The following is a 25,056-nucleotide window of genomic DNA, read 5'->3' on the forward strand; positions in this document are numbered from 1 at the left end:
CTCCCACCTTGAAAGGGCCTAGGGCCTGGATTCCAACATAAGTCCAGAAGTTATACTGAGTGATGCACAAACCAGGGGAAGAAAAGCCCAACTCAACCATGGGGTCTGATTTGTTAAGCAGGCTTAGAGTTTGCCTGCTAGATTGGGCCCCTATAGAGAAGCTTACACGAAATGCCAGTGTGGGAGGAACTCTCTCTCAACTTCTAATCCGGTGGTATGGCTACTCACCTGGGATGCAGGAGACTTGTGGTTCAAGTTCCTTCTCCTCTGCTTAGGGATGGGGAAGGGAGCTTTAATTGGGGATCTATCACCTCTCACGTGATTGCCCTAACCACTGTGATATGGGATATACTGATGTTGGGGACTCCTGCAAGTCTCTACTGTTGAAGCTGTTCCACTGTGGATAAATAATTTTAAAAAAATCCTTGGAGCCAGGCATGGGTAGAGTGTAATGGAGGCCAGAGGAGGGTAAGCCTCCCCAACCTCTCACTACTGGGGTGAAGAGAGGCAGTGGCAGACCGTCATAATGGCCTGGTCAGTTTGGGGCCCCTGGAAAAATTTCCCCTGGCCATGGCCCTAGAGCTGGAGAGCTCTTGCTCCTATCTATGGTTGCAGAAGGGACACCGAGCTTTCTGATCTGAGGACTGTGGTGCAGGATGAGCAGAAAGGAGTGAATGGGGCAGGGGAGGGGGTGAGAACGAGCCCAGGAGAGGAGTGGGAGTGGCAGGGGCTAGGGCCTTGGGGAAAGAGATGGAATTGTAGGGGAAAGGAGAAGAATTGGGGAAGTGCTCTGGGTTCAGAGCTTTGGCCAGGGCCATGAGTTCTGCTTCAGGGGCTGAGAGCTCAATCTTGGTTGAGGCTCGATTATGGCTGAGCCCTCTTGCCCCCCATAGTCCAGACTGACCTCTCATTCTGGGCCCTGGATGTGAAGGCTGTGAGCAATGACCAGGGGTGTGGCCTTGGTTGCAAGAAACGAGGCAGGGAGCTAGCCTCTCCAAGGGGAAGCTTCACCTGTCATCTGTGGAGCCAGGGGACTGAATTCTGGATCTCCCACCTCTCAGGTGATTACACTGAGAACCAGAATATGGATTTATTCTTCTGCTTGCTGTCTTTCCCTCTGGCCCAGTGTTTAAGCTGTTCTGCTGTGGATAGATAACGAAAGAATCGTTGGATGATAGAGACACATTAGCTTCTCGCTAAAAATGGCATAGGCACCAAATACCAACGGTGGGTTTGCAGCTGAAAATTCCAAGAAGAGGAAAATGTCTGTCTGGAGCTTGGACTTAGGTACCTAACATCAAGAAAAGGGTAAGACCCTCCATGTAACTCCCATTGACTGAGGTGCCACCTCGCATGCTGGCTTTTGTGAATCCCATTCTGGGACATCTAACTCTTCCCCAGCCATAACATTTGGAGCCTGAACTCAGGCTTCGCAAAGCTAAGTGATTTTCAAGACTTCTAAAAGACTTTCTGAATCTAAACATATGTTTCTGTATCGTTTCATTAAGAATTGAAGGTTTGAAAAGGGGTCTCCAAAGCCCACACAGGGCCAGGACTGCAAGGGTTAATGGACAAGCTTGCTAAGATGGGGTGCATTTGTCCCTGTGTCACATTATTGGCTTTTAAGGGGAGCAGCCAGATCACTGCTGTGCCCCCAAGGGGGTGTTTGCCCAAAAGTCTGTATAAAGGGGCCATGTGAGCTGTCAAATGAAAGCTTATGTTCTATTGATTCTACGTATGCTACTCATGTACTTGTGTGATATCTGTATGTGGAGTTATAAATATATACTCTGTGCTTATGCTGGAAGGTTCTCTGTCTGAGACAGAGCAATGGGACAGGAATGTCCAGTGAATGACTATGCTAATTAGCACAATTCCAGGGACAATGGCCCTCAAGTTGCCCAATACACATCTGAGACATGCGTCTGGAATCTGCAAACCAGTGAGTATCTAATGGCTGCTGACATGGGACACATGGTTAGGTCACTTGGCCATGTGACCTGCTCCAGCTTGGAAGGTACCAGGGATGGATATAAAGTGCCAGGAGGCGGACTCCATCTTGTCTTGAATTGTGCTCTTGATCCCAGATACAGCCTTGCAAGGGACAGAGAGCCGGAAAGAATCGTGGACCCATCTTGACATAGGATGTACACGAGAGACTCTTAAGATAGCAGTTTGTAACATCTCTGCTGAGAGCCTGCATCAGGGACTCAGTGATTGGTACATGTAATGTATTTTGTTTAACAACATTACTCTCTACCTTTTGTTTCTTTTATTAATAAACCTTTAGATTTTAGATTCTAAAGGTTTGGTCCAGCGTGATTTTGTGGGTAAGATCCAAAGTGTAAATTGACTGGGAACTGTGGCTGGTCTTCTGGGACTGGGAGAACCTGTTCGGGGGTAGGTGAGATTGGGTTCTATAACCCCTTGCCTGTGTGTTAGGCCCGGGGCTGATTGTGGCACAGGGAGAGCTGGGATGTCTGAGGGGTTTTGCTCATGAGGCTTCCTGCTGGCCGGATTGGCAGCTGAAGCACTCGGTGTGACTGGTTTGTGGCCTATTTGGAAAAGGCCTCCAGTTAGGGGCTCTAAGGAGCCCTAGTGTTGAGCAATTTGTCGTGAATGGATGCCCTCAGCAGTGTCCAGTCCATCACCGTGCACCGTGGCGTAGATGGCAAGATCCACGGATCTTGGTCAATTGAGATTTGGATCAGGGCCCCACGCTGTTCTAAATTTGATTTTTGGTATTGAGAGTTTGGTTGGTTAAAGAGCCACTGCAATGATTCAGCAACTATATGACAGTCTGGACCAAAAGGCTCTGAACGATTTGTGCTTGAAGAGAGTCATTGCCTTTAGAAAGAAAGCCTCAAAGCCAAAACTGAGATTGTTGTTGGTAGCCAAAGACATTGCTGAAAGAGAGCAAAAGCTAGCCAAAGAAGGGGCTGGAAAGAGCCCTGATTTTGAGCAATTTGCCCTGAGCGGACACCCTCAGAGGTGCCCACACTCAGCCTGGTCCATCACACCCTGTAAGAAATGTCATGCACAGAAGTAGATTCCTTCACCTGGATGGAATAATTAAGAGAGGAAATACTGAGAAAGGGAAGGAAGAAACATTTAGAAAGTTGGGGACTTTGTTAAAGGAAAGGATTATTTTTGGTCATTCTGGACAAAATTGGAGTCTGCAGGCCTGAGAGCAATAGCCTGCTCAGAAGAGAAGAACAGTGAGGCTTCCCTAGGTGATGCTCAGGTCACCCTCTGCTCATCCACTTAGTGAGTGGAAAGGGCAGTCAGATTTCCTCAAGATAAAGCATATCCTGGGGCCTTGGTGTACAGTGTGTAGTTGCCCCCCCCCCCCTCCACTCTGAGCTGTGGTCATAAATTGAAAGTCTGGTGAATGGGAGAAATTCCTCATACTTCTCTAAAGAAAGTCTGGGGGAAAACTACAGTGGGATGGGTTTTATTGTCTTTGTGAACCTGACCATGGCCTGTACCTGGCATGGGGTTTGGCCCTCAACCTGAATCTTTGGATTACTGATGTGATAAGAGGCTTTTCCCCTTAGCCATACTCTGACTCTGTTTTTCCTTCTGTTTCCTGTTATTGCCAGTCATCCTTTCTCAGTGTGATTACTGTGTGAGGCCTAAACCAACATGAAGTAGCCAGAATTAGTGCTAGAGGCATTCAGTTAATTTAAAACAAAGAATAAAAGTAATGTTTAACATACAGAGTTAAAGAGTGAGAGCCTGAAACAATTAACTTTTTTTAAATTACTGACATTCATGGAAAAATATTCAGAATATCATGGAAACCTTTTATAAGTAAATACTTTTCAACGTGTAGAAAAAAGTCTCAGGGTTTAAAACCTGAGAGATATGAATGGAGCACCCAGATAAGACAAAACGATAATAATGAATCCTCACAGGCAGGAAATGAATAGTTAGCACACAAGATGGAGGTATTATGATCCAGGTCTGTCCATCTTACCACTAATGGAGTCTTCCTTGGCGTGTCTCATTGCTCCCACTCTTGGAGCCCAGCTAAATTAGGAAATACAAAAGCCCAAGAAAATGAAAGAAGCAGACTTTGTGAAATATTCAAAGGCTTCAGTTAAAGAATGTGGTGATTTGAGAGGGTTCTTTTTTTTTATTCAAACCATTTTACCCTTCCCTGGATGCAAATGACTACTGTCTCCAGGAAGGAGTATTCATACCTTTATAACTTTCTGTTAAGTCGTCTCTTAAATGTGGAGAAAGAGGGAAAGGAAGGAAATTAAATACAAATCCTGTAAGTTTAAATAGTGCTAAGTGTTGTCACAAACCAGCAAGAGCTGAGAAATTTTGGCTTTACAATTGACAATCCTTAATTAAGATGTTTACTGAAGCTTTCCTGTCTCTTTTGTTGAAAGTACTAAAGCTGGTATCTGAAAGTATCTTTCTAATTAGCAAGTGGTCTTGGATTGATTTCTAATTCTTCTCTCACTCTCTCCTTTACAGCTCCCTTTCCCCCCCCCCCAAAAGTTAGTAAGGTTTGGCAGCCCTCAAGCATTCTTTACTGAAATGAAGATGAATGAGTGTAAAAACTATCCTTTTCCTCACTTCTGTAGTGGGGAGGGGAAGGAGTGAATCCTTTCAAAATGCATTTTTTAAAAAGTCAGTTCTCCAGCAGCAGAAGGATAATTGACAGCACTGTAACAATCTGTGAACATCATTAGCCTTCACACTGTTTTCTCAAAGAGCTTTTTCAGTACTGTATAAAAACAAAGGGGCTGATTTCTCCCCTCATAGACCCCCCCCAAATAAGTCAAGAGAAATAATATTAAGATCAACAGAATACAAGAGTGTTAGTGAAAGCAGAATCTGGTCCATGACACTTGAGACTGCTATTGCATTCGGGATGGACAAACTGAAGAATACACTTTCTGAATAGCACAAGTATCTCCTGTGTTTGGTAAGGTAAATATTTCTAAATGTGTCCATGCTGTGACACACAGTCTGCTGCCTATCTCTTCTATCCAAGAAGGCCTTGGAAATTGCCTGTTACCACTGATCGGTTAATGAATGGTATTCTGATCGTTATGCTCTGAATCCGTAGGGAACTGAGAAGCTTGCTGAAGTTCTGGCTTTGTAGATTGTACTTTAAGGTACATTCTCATTCTTTGTCAAAATTTTAATCCCTATCTTTTCTCCACCGCAGGCTGCCAATGATGTTGCTGCTAAACCCGTGTTACATTCTTCTGGAGCTGTAGAACCCTTGCAATTTCTGTCAGTGTCCATCACCTGGAGGTGGTGTTCTCAGAACTCATCTCAAGGTTTATAGGTATCTGTGGTGGATGCACTGCAGATAGGGAGTATACATTTAATGTTTTACATGCAGGCAGTATTCTGGAGAGGTGTTAGCCAGGGCCTCAATCACTGCTGCAGCAGCAAGGACCAAACCTCAATGGATCCCTGTTTGAATGTTCAGAAGGCAGGAGTGCTGCTTCAGTTGCATAGCTCTTGCTTCCCCTTACCCTCAGAACCCTGGTAGCTTCACTGTGGGCAGAAGCAGGTTGTGGACCTGGAACTGGGGACTGGTATGGGAGGACAGATACTCTTTGCATGTCATCCCCAAAAAAGCATGTAGTATCCACTTTTTAATTATGAGGAGGCCCCAGTAAGGAGAAATTTCATGGAAAACAGACAGTTTAGAAGTTGTGATGGATCCATGCTGCCCGGAAGCTGGGAAGTGGTGTGGAGAATTTGGAGAAAGTGTGGCAGTTTGTGGCCTTTGCTGGTGTTGCACAGACTTAGATCTGAGTGGTAATCCAAGGTCAGTGGCTTTGGGAACTGAATATCTGTTTGTCGGGTGTATGGTGTACCTCCTCCCTCCCTCCCCCAGGAATAATACTGGAGAAAAACTGTAAAGGAAACTTGTGTGGAACTACTTGTACCTTACAGAGATTGTTTTTCCTCTGAGGGAAAGGATCTGAGCACAACTAGATGTTTTGTACCACTAAGAGTGCTCTCTGGAGCTGGTTCTGTAGTTTTCATGTGTACTTTAAATTGATGTTTACTTTTCTAACTACTAAATGTACACGTAGGAGAAAAAACAACTAGAGTGCCTAGTTTTCTGTGAAATGTATACTAACAGAACACACAGACAGATACTGTTTACACGATTTGGTACAGGCTCACTCTGCAGAATTTTATCCCATAAAGTTTGGGGCCAACTGAGAAATTCAAATCCAGATTCAGATTTTAACACTCCCAAAATTTGAATGTTTGAAACCGGGGTTCTGTTTTTTTTTCCTTCACTAGTTTCCACTCAGTATTAATCAAAACTGAGTTTGCAGAAAAACATGAATTTCTTGGTTTGTTTATACAGCTCTTTGAATACATAAAACATTATGTAATTTGCTAAGTATTACTGTTATTCTCTATTTCCATAGCATGTAATCTTGCAATAAGATTTACTTGCAAGACTCGTCTTTAAATGTTGCATAATTAATTGCTAGGGTTGAGAGAACATCGTGGTGTTTTGGCTTTGCAAAACCTCTAGATTTTTTTTCCCCCAATTTTGAGTTTCATATTCCATTAAATTTTTTAGTTTTGCCAGACTCTCTCTTAAATTAAACCACAGTTTTTCAAGGGAAACGTAATTGATTCCTCACCCCATATATTTGTAGCTAAACAGAATCTTGTGTTAGGCAAGCAATATTGATTCTTGCCTGGAAGTAATTTTTGCATTGCTCATAGAAGTATCCAAGGGCATGAAATAGAAACCTGTGGTAGCTCAGGATTTGTGCTTGAAATCTTGCATGGAATGATCCGAGTGGAACTGAAACCTCAAATTATTTTTTTCCTGTCATAACTTCAAGTTCTGTTCTAAATATAGAACTCTGTGTTATTTAGAGGGTCCTAAACTTGACAAAACAAGTTTACCACTCCTCAGTTTATATTTAAACTTAGACAAAAAGTGATGATAGAGTTCGTTGTCCATAGTAATGTTTGTAGCCCTCCCTCCATAAACTGATATCCACTAAAATAATTTCAGGATCACTGAAGAAATGTTACAGTTGATGCTTGTTACCTGCTTCTACACAGGTAAACTACAACTATACTGAACAATTTGATTAATTCTGTCTTACTCTGCCTTTGGAAGTGATAAGGAATCTTCCAGTTTGGGAAATTAGCCCCACATGAACCATAGTTCTGGTATAGGAGCCCAATAGGGAAAGCACTGAGATGCCATATGGCTATAAAAAATCATCTGCCCTCAGCATTAGTCAGTGGATAGTCCTATCTACAGTCATGAAGTGAACGTAAAGAGGCTGTGATCTCCCTTAAGCCCAATGAGCTGCCTCGACAGGCTGGCACTCCTAAAGGACTTCTTTGGATATTTGCACTGTAATATTTCTTCAGACACATCGTAGTACTGTACAAAGATCTTGGTTATGTAGAATTCTGTAACTTTCCTTGAAGTTTTTTTCCTTTCCAGATCCAGAATGATCTCTAAAGAATCATTCCTTCAGTAAAGGAAATAATTAAAATTTCTCAGAGGCAAGATAAATATTTGGTTTTAAATGTAGGATCAGAATGAACTTACATTTTACAACCTACAAGGCTCATCATCCAACACTCTCCACAGTACTATTTCAGTTCCCAGGAAAGAATGATTGTAGGTAGAAATAAGTTGTTTTGCCAGGAAATAACTGGTTTTGAAAGATTAGATCCTAGTTGTAGCTGAGGCAGAGAGGACAGGAAAGGAAGCTTTCACAGATCACTGTAAATTTGCCACAAGATTTTCCTAATCCTCCATTTCCAAAAAAGTAATGTAAATGATGGATTGCAGAATTGAACTGCAGGTGCAAAGCTGCAGGGCCCTTCTTTAAACGGTGTGGGTTTTTTCCCCCCTCCTGCTGGTGAGCTGAGCTCACTGTGAGCACAGGAATTTCATTTCAACCTCCCACAGCTCAGTCTGAAAGAATAATTTGCAGTGTTATATTTTAAAATAGTTTTGTCTAGTTTCATATTAACCCTAGTAAATAGGATGCTCATTATATATTAATTCAAGCTAGGGGGTATGTTCTCTTGATGAGTGCACATAACTTTACTTGTTACTAAACAGCCTGGCCTAGACCAAAATCACCCATCAAAATGCCTCTGAGATTAGGGAAGTTCCGATGCAAATTTTATGTTCATATACTCCTTGAAAGAATATTAGTCTTCAAATTTTATATATATATAAATAAATAAAATATTATTCAATTCAAACTGGAAATAACAGTCTACAGCATATTACTTCCTGGCGCTGGCTAAAAATTTTCCATCAAAACTTTTTTTTTTTGTTTAGTCAAAAGTTTTTCCCCAGTGGAATGGTAGGTTTTTGACTAAACCAATCTTTCCAAATGTCTTCTTTCAGTCTAAATGAAGAAGAAAAAACTTTTTGAAATGTTGCTCAAATGACTCACAGGAGTTGTAGTTCAGGTGCCTTGGGGCATATTCTCCTCTGCAGGTTACAGCTCCAATACTTGTTTTTCTCTGTGTGTGGGGAGAGAGGAAAACCCACATTGCCTCATCAGTTGTATTAGTTACCAGTGGCCTTTCTTGGCTAATATACAAGTTCCATCCTGGCTCATCAGTAACTGAAAGATGAACTCATAATAGTGGTTAGGTTACTTTTTTGTTGAATGAGTTTGTTGATCCAGGTAAAAGTGTCTGACTGCTGTCTTAAACACCCTTCTCTATGCAATAAACACTTGATGAAATTTTTAGTGGGGAAGCCTGGGATTAGATGGGCCATGAAGTCCAAACTAACTTTCCATCTAAATATGTGGTCCCTCTAAGCCAGACATGAGGTATATTAGTGGAACGATGTAAAGGGGTATTTACTGCTGCTGTTTGGGCTGTATCTGATCTATGGAGACATAAAGACACTCTTCAGGTTCTGACAATTCAGCACATTTAACATGAATTCTTACACTCAGAAAAAAGTTTTAAAGAAATAGTGCTGATTGTTGGCAAAGTTCTCTCTGTGCAGGTCTGCCAAAAATATTAAAAAGTCCTGAAGCCTCTCTGAGCTAAAGAAGTAGACCTTAGCTGTGAGAAAATAATGGGTTGCTGAGTGGCTAGGACAGACATTGGAGATAGTTGTGCTGATCACACAAACTAGGTCTTCAGAAAACGCAAGGCAATGGAAAGTCAGGCCCATTATTCTTTTCATGGTATAGCAATGAAGTTACAACACTTGAAAAATCTCAGGAGGAAATGCTTTCCCAGTCTGCACCCATTTTAGGAAGGCTGTACCCATCTTTGCTAGAGGCAAACAGATTACATGAGGGTAAACTTTCCATTAGTCAGTTTAGCTCTGAAGGAGCATCTAATATGGAAATAGTGTTGTCCTCGTGATTTCTTGAAGATTTTGAATGTGTCTAGACTCTTAGATTTTACTTTCTGTATTATCTTGTCTTAGTGAAGTGACTTGTGTAGAGCTGTCTTAGCTATAATTAATACATGGATGTACTCTTTTGAGTGAGAAGAACAGCTGGATCTTTTTCCCTAGACGGAAATAATACGCAGAGGTAGAAGATGCATTTCCAATATGATCTTCATGAAATAATATTTTTCCTGGGCAAATAAAATAGTTGCACTTGAAAAGCAAGAGGAAAAAATAAAGTAAGGAACCTACAGAAAAACACAAGGCTCTCCAGCTTTTCTTGGAACTTACAGAGGGATGTATGGTTTTTTTTTTTTTAAATTGCAGCTCAGCTACCTCATTTATCAGATTCATTTCTGCAATGTTTTCCACTTCCTTCAGCTGAAAATCATTAATATTACTCCTCAGCTCAATTTACTGTTTACCTAAAAAAAAATTCATTGTGAATGAGAGTCTGGATCTTTATAACTCACAGATCCTCATGCTTTCCCAGTCTGCGTATGAGATGGATTTTTTTTAATGACCTCTCTCAGTTTATTTTGGTTAGAGGCACTAATTCCTTAAAGTGACTTCAGGGTTTATAAATAGTATCAAAAAGCACTATAGGCTGGCATTCTGTGTTTATCCACATTAGATATGTACATTAGATCCGTTCATCAGTGATACAAGCTTCTTTCTCCCCAAGCCATACTGAGAGAGACAATTTCTAAGGGTGAGTTTGTTTCCCATGGACTGTCAGTCGTCTTGGTCTCTTTGTTGGGGCTGCAGACAAAGCTGCTAACTGTGAAGAGAACACCTGTATACTAGAAATTACAGCCATAAACTCATTTCACATAACTATTTTATTCAAGGATCTCAAAGCATTTACCTATGGGTTTTTTTATCAATAGCATGATTTTCTAGATGAGGGACCAGAGGACATATATTGAGTTGCCTAATGTGACATAGGGAGCCTATGCAAAATTGGGAATAGATTTCAAGTTTCTGTTATGGTCCCTAGTCAATTTCATCACTCTCTTCATGGTAAGCATTCCAGTTATTTCTAAGTTCTAACCTGGACTAGATTTGACCCAGTGACCTAGAAATGATAGACTCTACACCCTGCTATCCTTCCACTGAGCTACCCAATTACTTGTATCAAGAAAACAGAAAAAGTTGAGATCATAGTGATACCACTTGATGGTATTAATAGTTTAAAAAAAGTTAAGTCACTGGGTAGATTAGAGTTCTCTCCCCCTACCCCTACTTTTCTAAAATTATCCCTACTTTTCTTTACTTAAACTTTTATCTCTAAGAAGTTATCACTGGAAGGATGGGAGAGGCAAGGAGAGGACACAGTCTTTTGAAGTGGTAGCTACCCCACTGATATCCACTTCAGATGAGTTTCAAGAATCTTGCATTTTCGCTTCTGGTCTCCCCACAGCTCCTTCAAATAATTTTGAGGCTGCATATCTGCCAGGAAAGAGACCCTTTCTGATTATTCAAATAGCCAACAAAATTGATGAGACAGGTGCAGCTGGAAATGTATGCAGTTGTTGATACCATCATTACCCTGTAGGTGGCACCATCACATAGATAAAACTGAAGGAAAATATTCCCTGAACCTTGCTATGTAGTACAGGACATTTTAGCAGCAGTATTTTTCTAAGAAGCTCTTCAGTACAAAGAGTATACTGTGCAGTCTGTTTGTTTAGGACTGTAGTGACAGTCCAACGATTCCAACTTTGGAGCTGCTGCCTGAAGGCGGTCTATGCTGAGATCAATAACTGTTTTCCCCTCGCCTTCCCATTGTCTGTCTTCTTGATAATAGTGTTTTATGGTTGCCTGAAGTTGGCAAACTCTGGAACCACCCCTTCCCCACCCCCACACTTGAGCTGTATATTCAGATTCCATAAGAACCTGAATCAAATTGAAAATAGTTCTTTGAATTTTCATTGGAAGATTTCATCAACTGAAATTTAAATACTAATTGAATAAAGTAAAAATAAAATACTCTTTTGCCAATCCCCCCTTTCCCTCCAAATAACCAGCTAGACATAAACTAATCAGCTCATCAGTCTATTGACTACAGGTACATGTCCCCTCCCTCTAAAGCATTTTGACTTTGTCCCGTGTTCAAAGTTGTTTTTTCTTCATCCCATATTTACTTTTGCCTATCATGGACTTTTGTTGAGTTTTTTTAATTGTTGTGTTTTCTCTAACTTATGGCCTGATCCTACCAGGAGCCAAGCACATCTGCTTGAGAGGGCCTCAGCGTATAGCTCCTGCTGATGTTGTTAGAAGTTGAGGGAGCTCAGGATCAAACCATTGCATCTTAAGTTCCAAGGGGCGGGACTAGAAACTTTCTTTTTCTCTTGTGGAGCTCCATGTGCATCTGTGGTTTTACATCAATATCTATTAATAAAAGTAACAGTATTCATATAAATCTAAATACAGCTGGTATTTCTATTAGTGTTTACTCTTTTCCTTTGCTTTATAGCTCCACAGGCCTTGAAGTGCTATTTGATTCAGGGATTTTGTTTTTAAATTGATAGCTGATTATCTGTGGTATTTCCACCATGTTGGCTTTGAAAGGCCATGGGAACACTAAATCTGTATTTCTGCTGTGTAAATGGATCCCTAAAGTGATAGAAAATCTTATAAAATGTAAATACAAATATTTGAAATACAATTATTAGACTCTGTCTCCCCCTAAAAGCCACATGTAATTTTTATTGAAAAGGTTTTTTCTCTGTAAATGTAGTTTTTCTATAGTAATATACCAGATAGAGGCATGATCTTCGGAGGTTTTTGGTGCAGGGAAACCTGCTATTTAAGTTTTCAAAAGGTTTCCTAAGCACACCCTGAAGTTACGAGAGCCGGGCTGAATTTGGTAATGGATGAAGTTTCACTATAGTTGCAGTACTTCAATAACAAATTTTATGCTGACTATCTGGCTCAGGATTTGAGATTCTGGGATACCTCCATGGAAATGTCGATACATCCAAACTTGGATATACTTGACTGACCTTGGGGAAAAGCCCACTTAATAAATATTCAGGTCCTATGATGAGGTCCACTGAAATACCTATGAATAAAAGACAATGGAGATATTTGGCAATTGTCTTTATGCTATTGCTGATGATATAAAGTGCATCTCTTTCTATCATTCCCAGAATTCTGCTCAAAGGGAGAGAGAACTTTTCCATATGTAATGTGACTGCACAGATTACATTGGATTTTGAAGGGCAATCCTGCTGTCATAAAAGTTCATGCCAATTTTTTGAATGCTTCTAGAGAGAGTAGCATTAGACCCTAGCACTTTGCTTCTGGGAATTGTACCACAATAGAACAGGGGATGAATAGTGCAGGATTAGAAGAAATGGTCACTTGTGATATCTGCATTTGCATATCTAATGAGCCTCCATTTTTGTGGAAGAGGCTCTTGTGCTGGAAGAAGCGTCTACACTGCCCCTTCTTGCGCAAGAAAAACCCTCTTGCGCAATGCCGTTATTCCTGAAAATAATCAGCGTAGCGGCATTGCGCCAAGACAGCTCTTTCTGGTGCAAGAGCCTCTTCCACAAAAATGGTGGCTCATTAGATATGCAAATGAGGCTGTGATATTCCACACTTAGCCTCATTTGCATATTTCTGGCACAAGAACCTGCCAGTGTAGACATAGCCTTAGTGATTTCAACTCTTTAGCCATCACCTAGACTGGCAAAAGATTCCAGCTTCCGCTGGACTAGCAACAAAAAGACTCCTCACGGAGTCTGCTCCAGGTCTGTCCTTAAAACAAAAGGGGGAAAGAGGCAGGGGGGGCCAGTCTTACAGCGCACACCTGGCAGGCATGAAGCAGACTGACTCAAGCACTTAGCCCTTCGCCCTCAACTCAGTTCACTCAACTCTGGAAGGGGGGAGGCTTGTTCCTCAGAGACCTCTTACAGTGATGGTGTCTCTCCTGCAAGCACTGGGGTCATGTTTTAAGGGTCCCACATTTAGGGGTAGCATGATTTGTGACCCCCACAACAGCCCCAAATTATTTACAGTATACCATATTCCATTCCAACACTGATCCTCCATCAGCCCTGGCTGAGTTGGATTTACATAACCACACCTGGGATTCCTTCCCCTTCCTGGCATGAGTGTATTTACATATCAACAGTTGTTAAACAGCAGAGCTAAACAATTGGAGTGAGCACACCCACCCCCAGAGCGGCTCCCTCCTTTTAGCTGGCTGATAACAAGCAGTAGTTCAGCCTCTGCTTACATTCCTAAGCTAGGAAGAAGACACAAATATCAGATCCAGTCATGTTCCTTACCTATAAAACCTTTATTTACCCAGATGAAATCCTTGTTGGTAGACTAAGCAGGTAGATCAATATGTTTCACTCTCCTGGCATGATTCTGTGTGTTTATAATCTCTTCTGAGCAGGGACAGTACCTTTTAATGCATAAAGCTCCAATGCATTCGCAAGTATTTGTCAAGGATCTACTTCAGTTGGGCCATGATCGAGAATAAGGCCTCTTGGGGAATAGTGCAATACAAATAATCATCACCATTATATTGGTCACTGAATTGGCAAGGAGACTAAACTGTTATCTTGGTTATAATGATGGTCCTTGCACAGCAAAATTGAGGCACGTTATTAGGTTGGGGGAACCTCAAACTGCCATTATTGGAAAGAGGCTTTCTTCACAGCCATTGGTGTGTTCCCAGCACTAAATGAAATTAATTGTAATAATTATTTTTTGACAATTTAAAGACACCATCATGAAGAGAGCTGCCTCTGACAGTTATTGAATGTAACTCAGAGCTTGTACATATTTTATGGATTTATTCCTACTGAACCATGTAAGCTCCTGCAAAGCTGTAAAATGCAATAGCATCGAAAATATGTGATGTGCTCATGTAAGCCCGGCAGTTTAGGCCTGGGCCCATGACCTGTGCTCAGGACCATTAATAATCAGCTGGAGGTTCCCTTTAGCTCTGAGCCCAAAGTACAAGGGGGAACAGGCACCCAAAAGCAGTTCAACAGTCTTTACACTGATCCTAGCCCTGGTGCAGCATAGGGCAGATGAGCAACCAGTCAGGAGCTCCAGCATGGTTGTAGACTGAGCAGCAGTTTATCAGGGGCCGCACTCTTGACCAGGACAGGGCTACAAACAATTTATAAACAGCAGTCTACACAGCTAAGGGCTCCAGGCACTCGGCAGATTCAGCTAAAGGGCAGAGCAACCCACAAACAGATACATAGTTTAAAACTCGGGATTGTCAAGCTGGAGCAACTGTCTGTAGAGGCCAAGCCCTTAGCCAGGACAGGGCAACGAGTATACGTAGTACCGCAGTTCCAGGACTCAAGCCTGGTGACAGGCCGAGTAGTAGTTTTATAAGGCCCAGCCCTTTGTCAGGGTGGAACAACAGCCAAACAGTACAAAGAGCTAAACAGATTAAGCAGTTTAACGCTCAGGCCCGTCTGCAGGCTGAAACAGGGGATGCGGAACCTGCCACCCCAGGGGACAGGTGGAAGGGGGGGATGCGGGCCCATCCACTCCGTTGCATCCCAGCCCAGGGCCAGAACAGTGACAGTGCGGGCTGTCACTAGGTTGGCCGGGATCCTGGTCACAACATGCCAACCAGGTCAGTAGATCACCAGGGATCCTGGCTGCAACATGCTCCCCAGTTGACCTCTATCTCCTCAGCCGATCCTAGGTCAGCTAGCTGGGGCTAACTGACTCCCTGTCTGTTCTGCGGGGTCTGCTAGGGGCAGAGGTGCAGGCAGCATGTCCATGGGCTCCAGGTCCAGGTCAGACAGGGTTCCAGGCGGTCCAGCCCACTCTTCAGGGCCCAAAAGCGGTCTTGGGGGGGTCCTGGCCAACCTTCAGGTCCTGACAGCAGCCTCAACAGCCCTGGCCAGTCTTCTGGGCCTGGCAGTGGTCCTGGTCATCCAACCCAGTTCCTTCCTTCAAGGACAGCATATCTGGGCCTTCCTCCTCTGGAGCTTAGGCAGAATGTCTGGCCTGCTCTGCAGCCGGGGCCAAACTGAGTTCTGAGCCCTGGTTCTTATACTTCCGGCCCTGCCTTTCTGCTTTCTGTGGGTGGGGCTGGGTGAGTTGGACCCTGCCCACCAACAGGTCTTAGGGGGTCCTTCCTCTTCTGGGTAGAGGGAGGCCATGCAGCTGTCCTAGCCTTACTACAGCTCTACAGCCTTAAATAGGGTCGTTTTGCTGGGGAGCTTATAAACTGACAATTGGATGTGGAATGTTGTCTTCCATGGGGAGCTGCTAAAATCCTCAGTCAATCAAATAATCTGATTGTTCCGGATGGGCATTGCTGAATGCATAGTAATCAATGAGCAAGTCACAGCTTTCCATGGGGTAAAAATGTGATGTAGAAAAGGAGGCAAGTATGAGAGAGAAAACATAAACATTGTAACACTCACAGCACCTGGGCATTGGAAGGGATAGTCCACATTTTTCCCCTCTTAGCTTTGTACATTTGCTTTGAAAAACAAGCCAAAAGGGGGGAAATGCTGCCCCTTCTCCACAAGTGCTGAAGACCCTCTTGCATGAAAAATATGATTCTGCTGTGTGTACACAATAGGGACCAAGATTTGGGTCACCTGCACACTCCACAGGGGTGGCATCACTGAGCTATTAGAGAGGGAACAAGACCTAATGGTCCGATGGAGGCAGTTGGAGCCAAGAATATTTGGGGTCTTGTGTCATTTGGTATTGCTTCTGATTTCACAACTACTTTATAACGTTGTAAATCTACTATTGACTTCAGTGGAGTTACTCCTGGTTTATATTAGAGAAGTTGGAATCCTGATCAAGTGCTCTGTATCTTTCGCAGTGTGCAAAATTTGAATGTTAATACTAGAACTAGGCTTAGAGTCATGTTTGATTGTCAAACGAGCTACAATAAACTTACCTCAAGGCACCTCCAATAAGCATCATTCCTTTTAAAATTGATTTTATGCAACTGCTGTGAAAACATGTTGTTTTCTGTGAGTCTGTCTGAGACTGAAAAAGCAGCAGGATTGGCATCCATACATACCATGCTATGGATTGTGGCTTTTTCCAATGACTGGGTTACATTTTTTGTTGTTTTAGAAGTTAATATATAGAATAAATGATAGGCCTGAAGTACAAAGACCTATAAATACTGTACATTGAGAGGTTCTAATGACATCATAATTAGCTACGAGAGCAAAGTTCAAGGTCTTTTTGTTGTCACCAGAACCTCATATGATTATAGTCTTGTTCACAGTCTCTTCCTGTTCCATGTGTTTTTAAAATTTTGTTTAAATGGATCTGGTTAGCAATTATAGAGGAAAACTGTTTTTAACAGAGAAATAGTGTTACAAATAAGAACTGCAACTATATTGTCTGTTTTTATAGGGAGCGTTAACTAATTGGAGGCAAATATACTTGAATATGACCATTCTGCCTACAAGGAATTAGTGTCTCACCATGATCTCTTGTGCAGCCTTCAGTGGAAGTTTGGGATATGCAGAGAATGCAAGTATCAAGTCTTAGAATTGGATCCATACCATACCTCCTCCTCCTTTTGCCCCAGAGGTGGAACTGTGTAATTCTGTTGCATAAAGGAAAGGGGACTTGATTTGGGAAGCTCGACATGAGGTTATGTACTTAATGCATAGTGTGGAGCCGGGTCATTGGGTACTCCCTGTGTACAAATTACTAATAGGGTCAAGGCACAGGCCAGATGGATGTGCAAAGCTCAAGGTGGAACCAGTGCAAGTCATGGAGTTGAAGTAGCCCTCATGGAATGGATCGGTTGCTGAGAATGCTGGTTCTGTGGATTTGGTTGGTAAACATGTCTACTCATTTACAGTTCAGAGGCATCACTTTACCACTGGGAAATACAATGTGCTTATAATATCACAACTGATTTTCTTTGGCCTATGCTTCCAATTTAAGTTACTATGATTGATTTTAAAGAAGGATTTATAGAATGCTTCTAATTTCACTTTACATTTTTTTTTTCAATTTTTGGACCCCTCCTACCTTGTCAAATTTGAAAATATTTTCAGTGTACAAAAGCAATTGTTTTTTTTTCTCCTCCCTGGAAAGGAATCCCTGCAGTGGTTTTAACTCATTCAATTTATGCCCATCCCACTCATTCTTGAGTGAGCTTGCTGGCAGCTGCTCCTATGCCCTAACATGCTCAGCATATTTCAAGGGGCAATGCAAATCTGTCACTCACGTAAACACGCTGTTTTTCACATGCATCTCCCGAGCCAACGCATACTAGTGTTGTTGTTGTTACTGCTTTTACTCCTTTCAAAGGCTTTTTTTTTAAGGTTTCTATTGTTGATGTGCATCTGCACATTACCCCAATCCCCAATATTGCTGCACATAACAAAATTCATTCCCTTTAATTTTTTCCATCCACTTGCTGGGAGTCTCCTGCAGCCAAATTGGGAGAACTGCACATTGGTGTAAGGGGTCTTCACAAACTGCCATTGGCTGGGAACCATAGCCAATGGGAGGTGTGGGGTCGATGCTTGTGGACAGGAGGCAGTGTGTGGAGCTACCTGCCCCTCATTCCCAGGAGCAGCTACATGCTACAAGCAACATGCCAGCCGCTTATGGGAGAGGTACAGCTGTAGCCAGGGTGAGGGTGAGCCTGCCTTGGTCCCACTCCTCGGGAGCCACTGCTGTGACCAGACAGAGCCTGGCTCCTGAACCCCTGCTGTAGTCCTGAACCCCCTTGTGCAAGCCAACTCTCTCCCAGAGCCTTCACCCTGAACCCCCTCCCACACTCCCAAACACCTCAGCTCAGAGCCCACACCCCCTGCACTTCAACCACCTACCCAAACCTGATGAAAGTGAGTGAGGATGGAGTGATAAGTGTAGGGTCTCTGAAAAGCAGTGGGGAACAAGGCAAGGGTATTAGGTTTTGATGTAGATCATGGATTGCATTTAAATTCAACAGGAGAGTTTGTACTTCTAAAAGGTGGAGGCCACTGCCTTATAGTTCATTCACTCAAAAAGTTATCAGGATGAAGTGCATTGCCTGGACTTTTCTACTGTTACTATAAACTGCTATTTACATATACAGATAAGTGATCTGCCTTTTTGCTTAGTAAATATTATAATTATGGATATGATAGCAAAACAGAAGCATGCAGCTGTGTGCAGTACTCAAAGTATCTACAGCTGGAATTTCTGCATCATCATTTTAGCCCCATTAAATTGTCACTCAGTTCAAGCTGAATATTAGCCCTCTTCAGCATGCAGACAAAAGGGTTAATGTCCATCTTTTAAAAAAAAATTAACCAACATAATTTCTAACTTTTCTGAAATGTAAGGAACAGTAGCCAGTGTACCATAGCAAACAAAAGATTTAATTACACTGGACTTGAATCTCCTCTCACCAGTTTAAATCCAGCACAGCTTGATGACACCAATGGGAGTTACACGGATATCACAGCAGCTATTCCACCAGTACATCTCTGTGCAGTTCCAGAAAGAGACTCCTACAGAGCATAACCCAGACTCCCTGCACGGTCTGTACTTGGTCTGCCTCTCCTTCCCTTTAGAATCATACCAATTCTGCTGCCTATTAGACCACATAACCATCAGAAGGAAGGGACAGATGTGTCCCATAAAAAGTAATTTGAACTGGGTCTGTTTATACAGCATGAATAATTAGATATCAGAACTCAGCTGAACCTGTCCAGCCACCTTTTATTTAGCATTAACATTCCCCGTCCACTCACTACTCCCATTTACCTACTGCATAAACTGTTGATTATAAGCTCTTTGTGTTTGAACAATGGGGCCTTGATTTGAGTTGGGGTCTCTAGGCGCCAAGGTAATATAAATAAGAAGAAAGATTTAAAATAATGGAACACTTCTAGTTCCCATGCAATTGGTGGTTTTCCACTTCTCTGTTAAAATGATATCACCTCTCCCATCAAAATCTACCCAGTCTCAGTAGTATGATCTCAACTGCTCTCTGCTTTCAATATCATGGAAGAAAATGGATACCTATCTACAGGACTCTCAGTGGCAGTTTTGAACCTAATGAAAGAGACAAAACAGCAGTTCTTTGGCAGACTTTGAACTGTAACTCTTGCGTTCCGTTTCACATCTAGAATTCTTAACCTGCTTTGACAGAGGCACTCAGAGCTTTGGTACTCAGGACTGTTCTTCTTTTGAGTCTCCCATCTGACATAAGAGGAAACAGAATGCAAAGGACAAGAGGTGATAATTACATTCAGGCTGCTGGTTGTTTAATAAATCTGCTTGATAAATCATGTGGGATTTTTTTAAAATTGTAGATAGAGCATTGGGCAGGTTCCTCTATATCTTTCAAAGTCATGAGTCACTTAGGTCACAAAGCAGTAGGTATTACAAGGAGAGTGTAAAATTAAAATAAACTTGAAATTGATGTTTCCAAGATTGGAAAAGTTGGGGGTGTTTCTCACATTTGTTGGGGTAAAATAGATTCTACAATGAGTATGTTTAAAAAGTTCATTCCAGTGTCGGAGGTGTTATTGATTCCAGCCATGTACTACCTTTAAAACCAGAATGAACTTTTTCCATGTATCCACTGTATCTCAAACATCCAGTGCAGCTACTGGGTTTGTTCATTTGTTTTCATGCCTACATTTTGCATTGTCTGCAGTGTGGACATGTGCCTGACATTAGGCTACTGAACTGAAACGCAGATCTTTGTATCTGACCAACAATTACTCTCCTCATCTTTGTATATACAGTAGAAAGTGGCCAAACAGTGTTCAGAGCTGGTACTGGATGAGGCAGAAACTAGAATTTGGGGTTCAAGTTCAAAGCCGAATAAGGGTTTGGACTCAGTTGTACTGAAATCTGGGATGTTTTCTTTTTACATTGACAGTGAAAGGACACTAGAAAATGTGCTATAAGAAACATTCTATCCTGAAAGTGAAGTAGAATACAGGACTTCATATTAAACATAAGGCTCTCAGTAATCTGAAACACAAAACCCACTCACACGTTGGGTGCTAGAAGGTGATTGAATGGTGTGAAGGACTAGAAAAGGTGTGTGGCCTTATCTAGGCAATTGTTCTATCTTTCCTGCCAAATTTCTTGAAACTACCTGTTTGATCTAGCTGTCCATCCAGGGAAGTCAATATCCCAGAGATACACCAAAGGGCACATCTCTTGTGATATTAGTCTTCCTGAATGGGTAGCTTGATCAAATGGGTAGTTAAAAGAAATCAGGTAGGACAGATTAAACATAGGCCCAGATAAGGAATGATAGGATTCACCCATCTTTAGTTCCATGTAACTTATTTTGGGAAAGCTGCTTCTGTAGTCACTGCACTATTCCTGTCCACAAGCTCCTGAATGAGAACTATTGGGAGTATCAAGGACATTGGACCTGCTAAGTAAAGAGATTGACAGTGAGGGATGGTGTAACTCGGAGACTTGGCTGGATTGCTTGATTCCACCCCAAAGTGAAGTGGAGCCAAGGGCCTGAAAGGGTTTCCTTGTGGTACTGGAAAAGGGTCTCAGAAAGGGCAGCCTACCCTCGCATTATGATACCGTGTCTGAAACAGCCACTGAAATTTGAGATGAAATAGAACCCAGATGTGCAATAACTTCTGGTTTTTCAAAACAAAATCCAGTCTGAGGTTTGGTAAACCAACATCACCCTCTATTTTGCCCATTTTTTTAAATTTGGAATAGCCAGTAAAATGAAAGTAGGTCTGTTGACTAAGCTAACTCACGCGATGAACTAAAAATATTAATCATGATTAAAAATTGATCATGATTAATCATACTATTAAACAATAGAATACAAAATGAAATGTATTAGCTATTTTTGGCTCTTTTTACATTTTATTACAACACAGAATACAAAGTGTAGAGTGCTTACTTTATATTATTTTTATTACAAACATTTGCACCATAAAAATGATAAACAAAAGAAATAGTATTTTTAATTCGCCTCATACCAGCACTGTAATGCAATCTCTTTATCATGAATGTGTAACTTATAAATGTAGGGTTGTTTTTTTATACATACCTTCCGCCGAAACCAAAACAATGTAGAACCTATAAGTCCACTCAGTTCTTGTTTAGCCATTTGCTGAGACAAACACGTTTGTTTATATTTGTGGGAGATTATTTACAAAGTCACCTGAAAATGAGAACAGGCATATGCATGGCACTTTCATAGAAGGTGTTGCAAGGTATTTATATGCCAGATATGCTAAATAGTCATATTTTTCCTTCCATGCTGATGATGCTTGCTAAAAAAAAATATTATGCATTAATTAAATTTGTGACTGAACTTCTGGGGGTGGGGGAAGAATTTCATGTCTCCAATTCTGTTTTACCTGCCTTCTGCCATATAATTTATGTTGTAGCAGTTTCGATAATGACTCAGAACATGTATATTTTAAGAACACTTCCATGGCGGATTTGACTAAACAACAAGAAGGTATCAATGTAAGACTTGTAAAAATAGCTACCGCACCCAATCTCAGATTTAAGAATCTGAAGGGCTATCCAAATAGGGAACATGCTTTCACAAGTCTTAAAAGAGTAACACTTCGATGCAGAGACTCTAAACTACCAAAAAGAGTTTGCTGGTGGCAACTCACTCAAATGATGAAAATGAACATGAGTTAGTCTACTAGACATCCACGGCTCATTTTTGTGAATACACATACAGATGTGGATAAAAAAATTCTGTCTAGAACTCTTCAAATGTGTAGATATTCCATAGATGTGCATGAGGATATCCGCAGATCATTTTTGCAGATACAGATACCAATTTTGTATCCATGCAGGGCTCCTCTGCTTTGGGCCATTATCAAACAAAACACATCAGCATGGATGTATATCCTCTGGCATAGTGGTTAAAGCATGAAGGGATGTGTGCATCTTTAGTGCACCTGGAATGTAAATATCTTGTGAGGTCAGCTAAAACAGTATTACACAAATGCCTGTTCTCGCTTTCAGGTAACATAGGAAAAAAATAAGCATGCAGCATTATTTCCTGCAGACTGTACTCAAACTTATTTGTTTAGAGATTGGCTGAATAAAAAGTAGAAGTTGTAGGCTCTAAAGATTTACATTGTTTTAATTTTGAATGCAGTTTTTTGTACATAATTCTACAGTACTTGTATTAGGTGAAATAAAAACTGCTATTTTATCTTTACAGTGCAAGCATTTGCAACAAAAATAGAAACTGAACACTGTACACTTTTTATTATGTATTAATTGGAATTAAGATATTTAAAATGTAGAAACTCTCCAAAAGTATTTTAAAATATGACTTTATTGTTTAGTAGCATGATTGGGTAACTAATTATGATTATATTAAATCAATTGAGAGCCCTAGAAATAAGCCAAAATCAGAACTGTTTTTGAACAACTGATTCATCTTTCCCTAGGCCACATTGGTGTGAATTAAATAAAATCTGAATTCATAACCATCCCAGCTTTGAGTTGGGTTTTGTAAAACCCAATCCCAACTCAAATCACTATTAAAATCACTGCCAAGGAAGGCACTGTTTGCTGTGTTTTTTATTGCTGCACGACACTATGCCAATTTAATCAATTTGTCTTATTGCAGTATAATTAGAATGGGTGCTGCTACTTCTGTGGGGAGAAAAAGTTTATCCTACTGTCGGTAAGTATCATTATAGTCTAAGATTTATCTCAAGAGTTCAAGCTGCAATATAATATACTTGTGTTTCAAGTCATGGTATTAAAATCAAATGCATCCATGATTTATAATAAACATTCCATGAGGAAATAGTAACCACAAGTACACATGTCACAACGTGATAGTGTAACAGGATATTTTCCTCTGGCAGTTAGAAGAGCTTTGTTAACCACTAGTCCACATGGCTGTGAAGTAATCATTATAAAGATACTTATACCTTGAAAGTGTGCTGCAAGCCATCTTTTTATCTCCTTTCTGGAGAGGTTTCAGAGGATGAATGTATTTAATTTTGTGGGGGTTTTTTTGTTAAAATGAATTGCTTTGATCTATTAGCTCAGGTACTTAACTGGTACAAGTCACAATGGAAGTCTTTCTGTGGAGTCTTGGAGTTCTTCCATCTTCAGAAATTCACCTAGGATTATTAGAAGGATAGATTCTAAATGGTAGAAATTTCTCACAAGATTAACAGTGCTTGTCTTGTTTCATGTCCATCAGACAGCCCCTCATTTCCATGAGAACCCCTCCACTGTTTCTGAATTAAGCCATGACTTTGCACATTGGACAGAAATTTCTGATGTGGATTTTTGTCAAGTGTTTTCTGAAAATCCAAGTATATACTGTACACAGCATTCCCCGTGTTTGTACTGGCAGCAGCATACTTAAACAATTCCAACAAGTAAGTGAGGCATGACCTTCCCTTCCTGAAACCATGTTGGCTATCCTTAATTCAAGTTGTGGTTTTCCGACCATTCCTCCATTTGATCTTTTAAAACCATTTCCAAGACTTTCCCCACAACCGATGCAAAACTGCAATAATTAGTCTATAATTTCCTGGAGTGCTGTATCTATACATTCTAAAAATGGCCTTGCGTTGGCTACTTGCCATGCTTCCAAGAGCTCTTTTCGGTTGAATGTTAAAAGCCTTCAGTTCCTACCAGTGTTGCTGCAGCACTGACTTTTATTAGGCTTATCAGTCATATGAGTCTGAAAACTGTGCTGGTGAAATATCAATGAGAAGCAAATAAAAAAAAGTAGTTAAGTAAATTTTCATTGCAGAATACAAGCATTAATATCAAATAGGGTCTGAAAAATTCTGAATATTGTGATGAAAATATATATACATTCCAAGATGGATGAAAAAATCCAGAGTTTTACTTTTCCATATTATTCAGGTTCAACCAATTCTTGGTCCTGGTGAAATCTTTGGGAGTCTTTCTCCAATAGGTAAAGAATTTGTCCCCTCCTCCCGCCCCCAAAAAAAGTCTGTTTGATTCCTACTTCTTTTCCCCTCTATTCAGTAGTAATATTTCACAACTCTTGCAGAGCTCATAGGTCCAAGCCTAAAACAAATTCAAGAAGCAATGCCCATTTTGGGGGAAATCCACTTAGCTGGTAGAAAAGGAGATATGTGAATGTAATCAAATAACTGTTTTTGTCATAGCAGTCATTCAGCAATGGACAGGAGTATGGGGACTCATCTTTGTCTCTCCATTAATCCAGACATTGTTTCGCTCTCTGCAAAAGAGTGCTTAAGCACAGAATATGGGTGACACATGGCTAAGTTTTATTGTGTTTACTGTAGACAAAGAAGTGTCTTTTTTTCAAAATTGGCCTCTAAGTCATTACTGTAGTAATATTAAACACCATTCTTTTTCTTTCATTGTAATTTTTATTATCATGTTGCAGTGCTTCGAGGAAAGAGTAAAAGGTATTTGTTTTGAAGAGGTGTATTCTCCTCAGATTGCTGTATTGTTACCAATACTAGCGATGGGATGATCATCAATATAAAATCAGAATTATATTTGAGAGGACATGGTGAACTAGAGAGAATAGAGATGAAAGCAGTTAAAATTTTTGACTTGTCTTTATTTGTAGACCTGGAATCTAGCACCATCTTCATGGCTTGAAGTCTCAAGTTTAGAATGCACTGGTTTACAATGTGCTACAGGTTTTATTTGCAACCGTTGGACCG

General features: G+C 41.0%; 1 long non-coding RNA gene across 2 annotated transcripts in view; it reads left to right on the top strand.

Moving 5' to 3' along the window:
• Nucleotides 1–13,620: 13,620 nt before the first annotated feature.
• Nucleotides 13,621–25,056, top strand: part of LOC149524321 (uncharacterized) — a 186,116-nt gene continuing 174,680 nt past the window's right edge. The window contains exon 1 of one of the 2 annotated variants that reach the window (XR_016349645.1): nt 13,621–19,627. This is a non-coding gene — a long non-coding RNA (uncharacterized LOC149524321). Of the gene's footprint in view, nt 19,628–22,863; nt 23,049–25,056 lie in introns of those variants that run through there. The other variant, XR_016349644.1, reaches the window with a different exon arrangement.

This window comes from Pelodiscus sinensis, chromosome 5, assembly GCF_052426305.1.
Source record: "Pelodiscus sinensis isolate ZL-2025 chromosome 5, ASM5242630v1, whole genome shotgun sequence".
Lineage (NCBI taxonomy): Eukaryota > Metazoa > Chordata > Testudines > Trionychidae > Pelodiscus > Pelodiscus sinensis.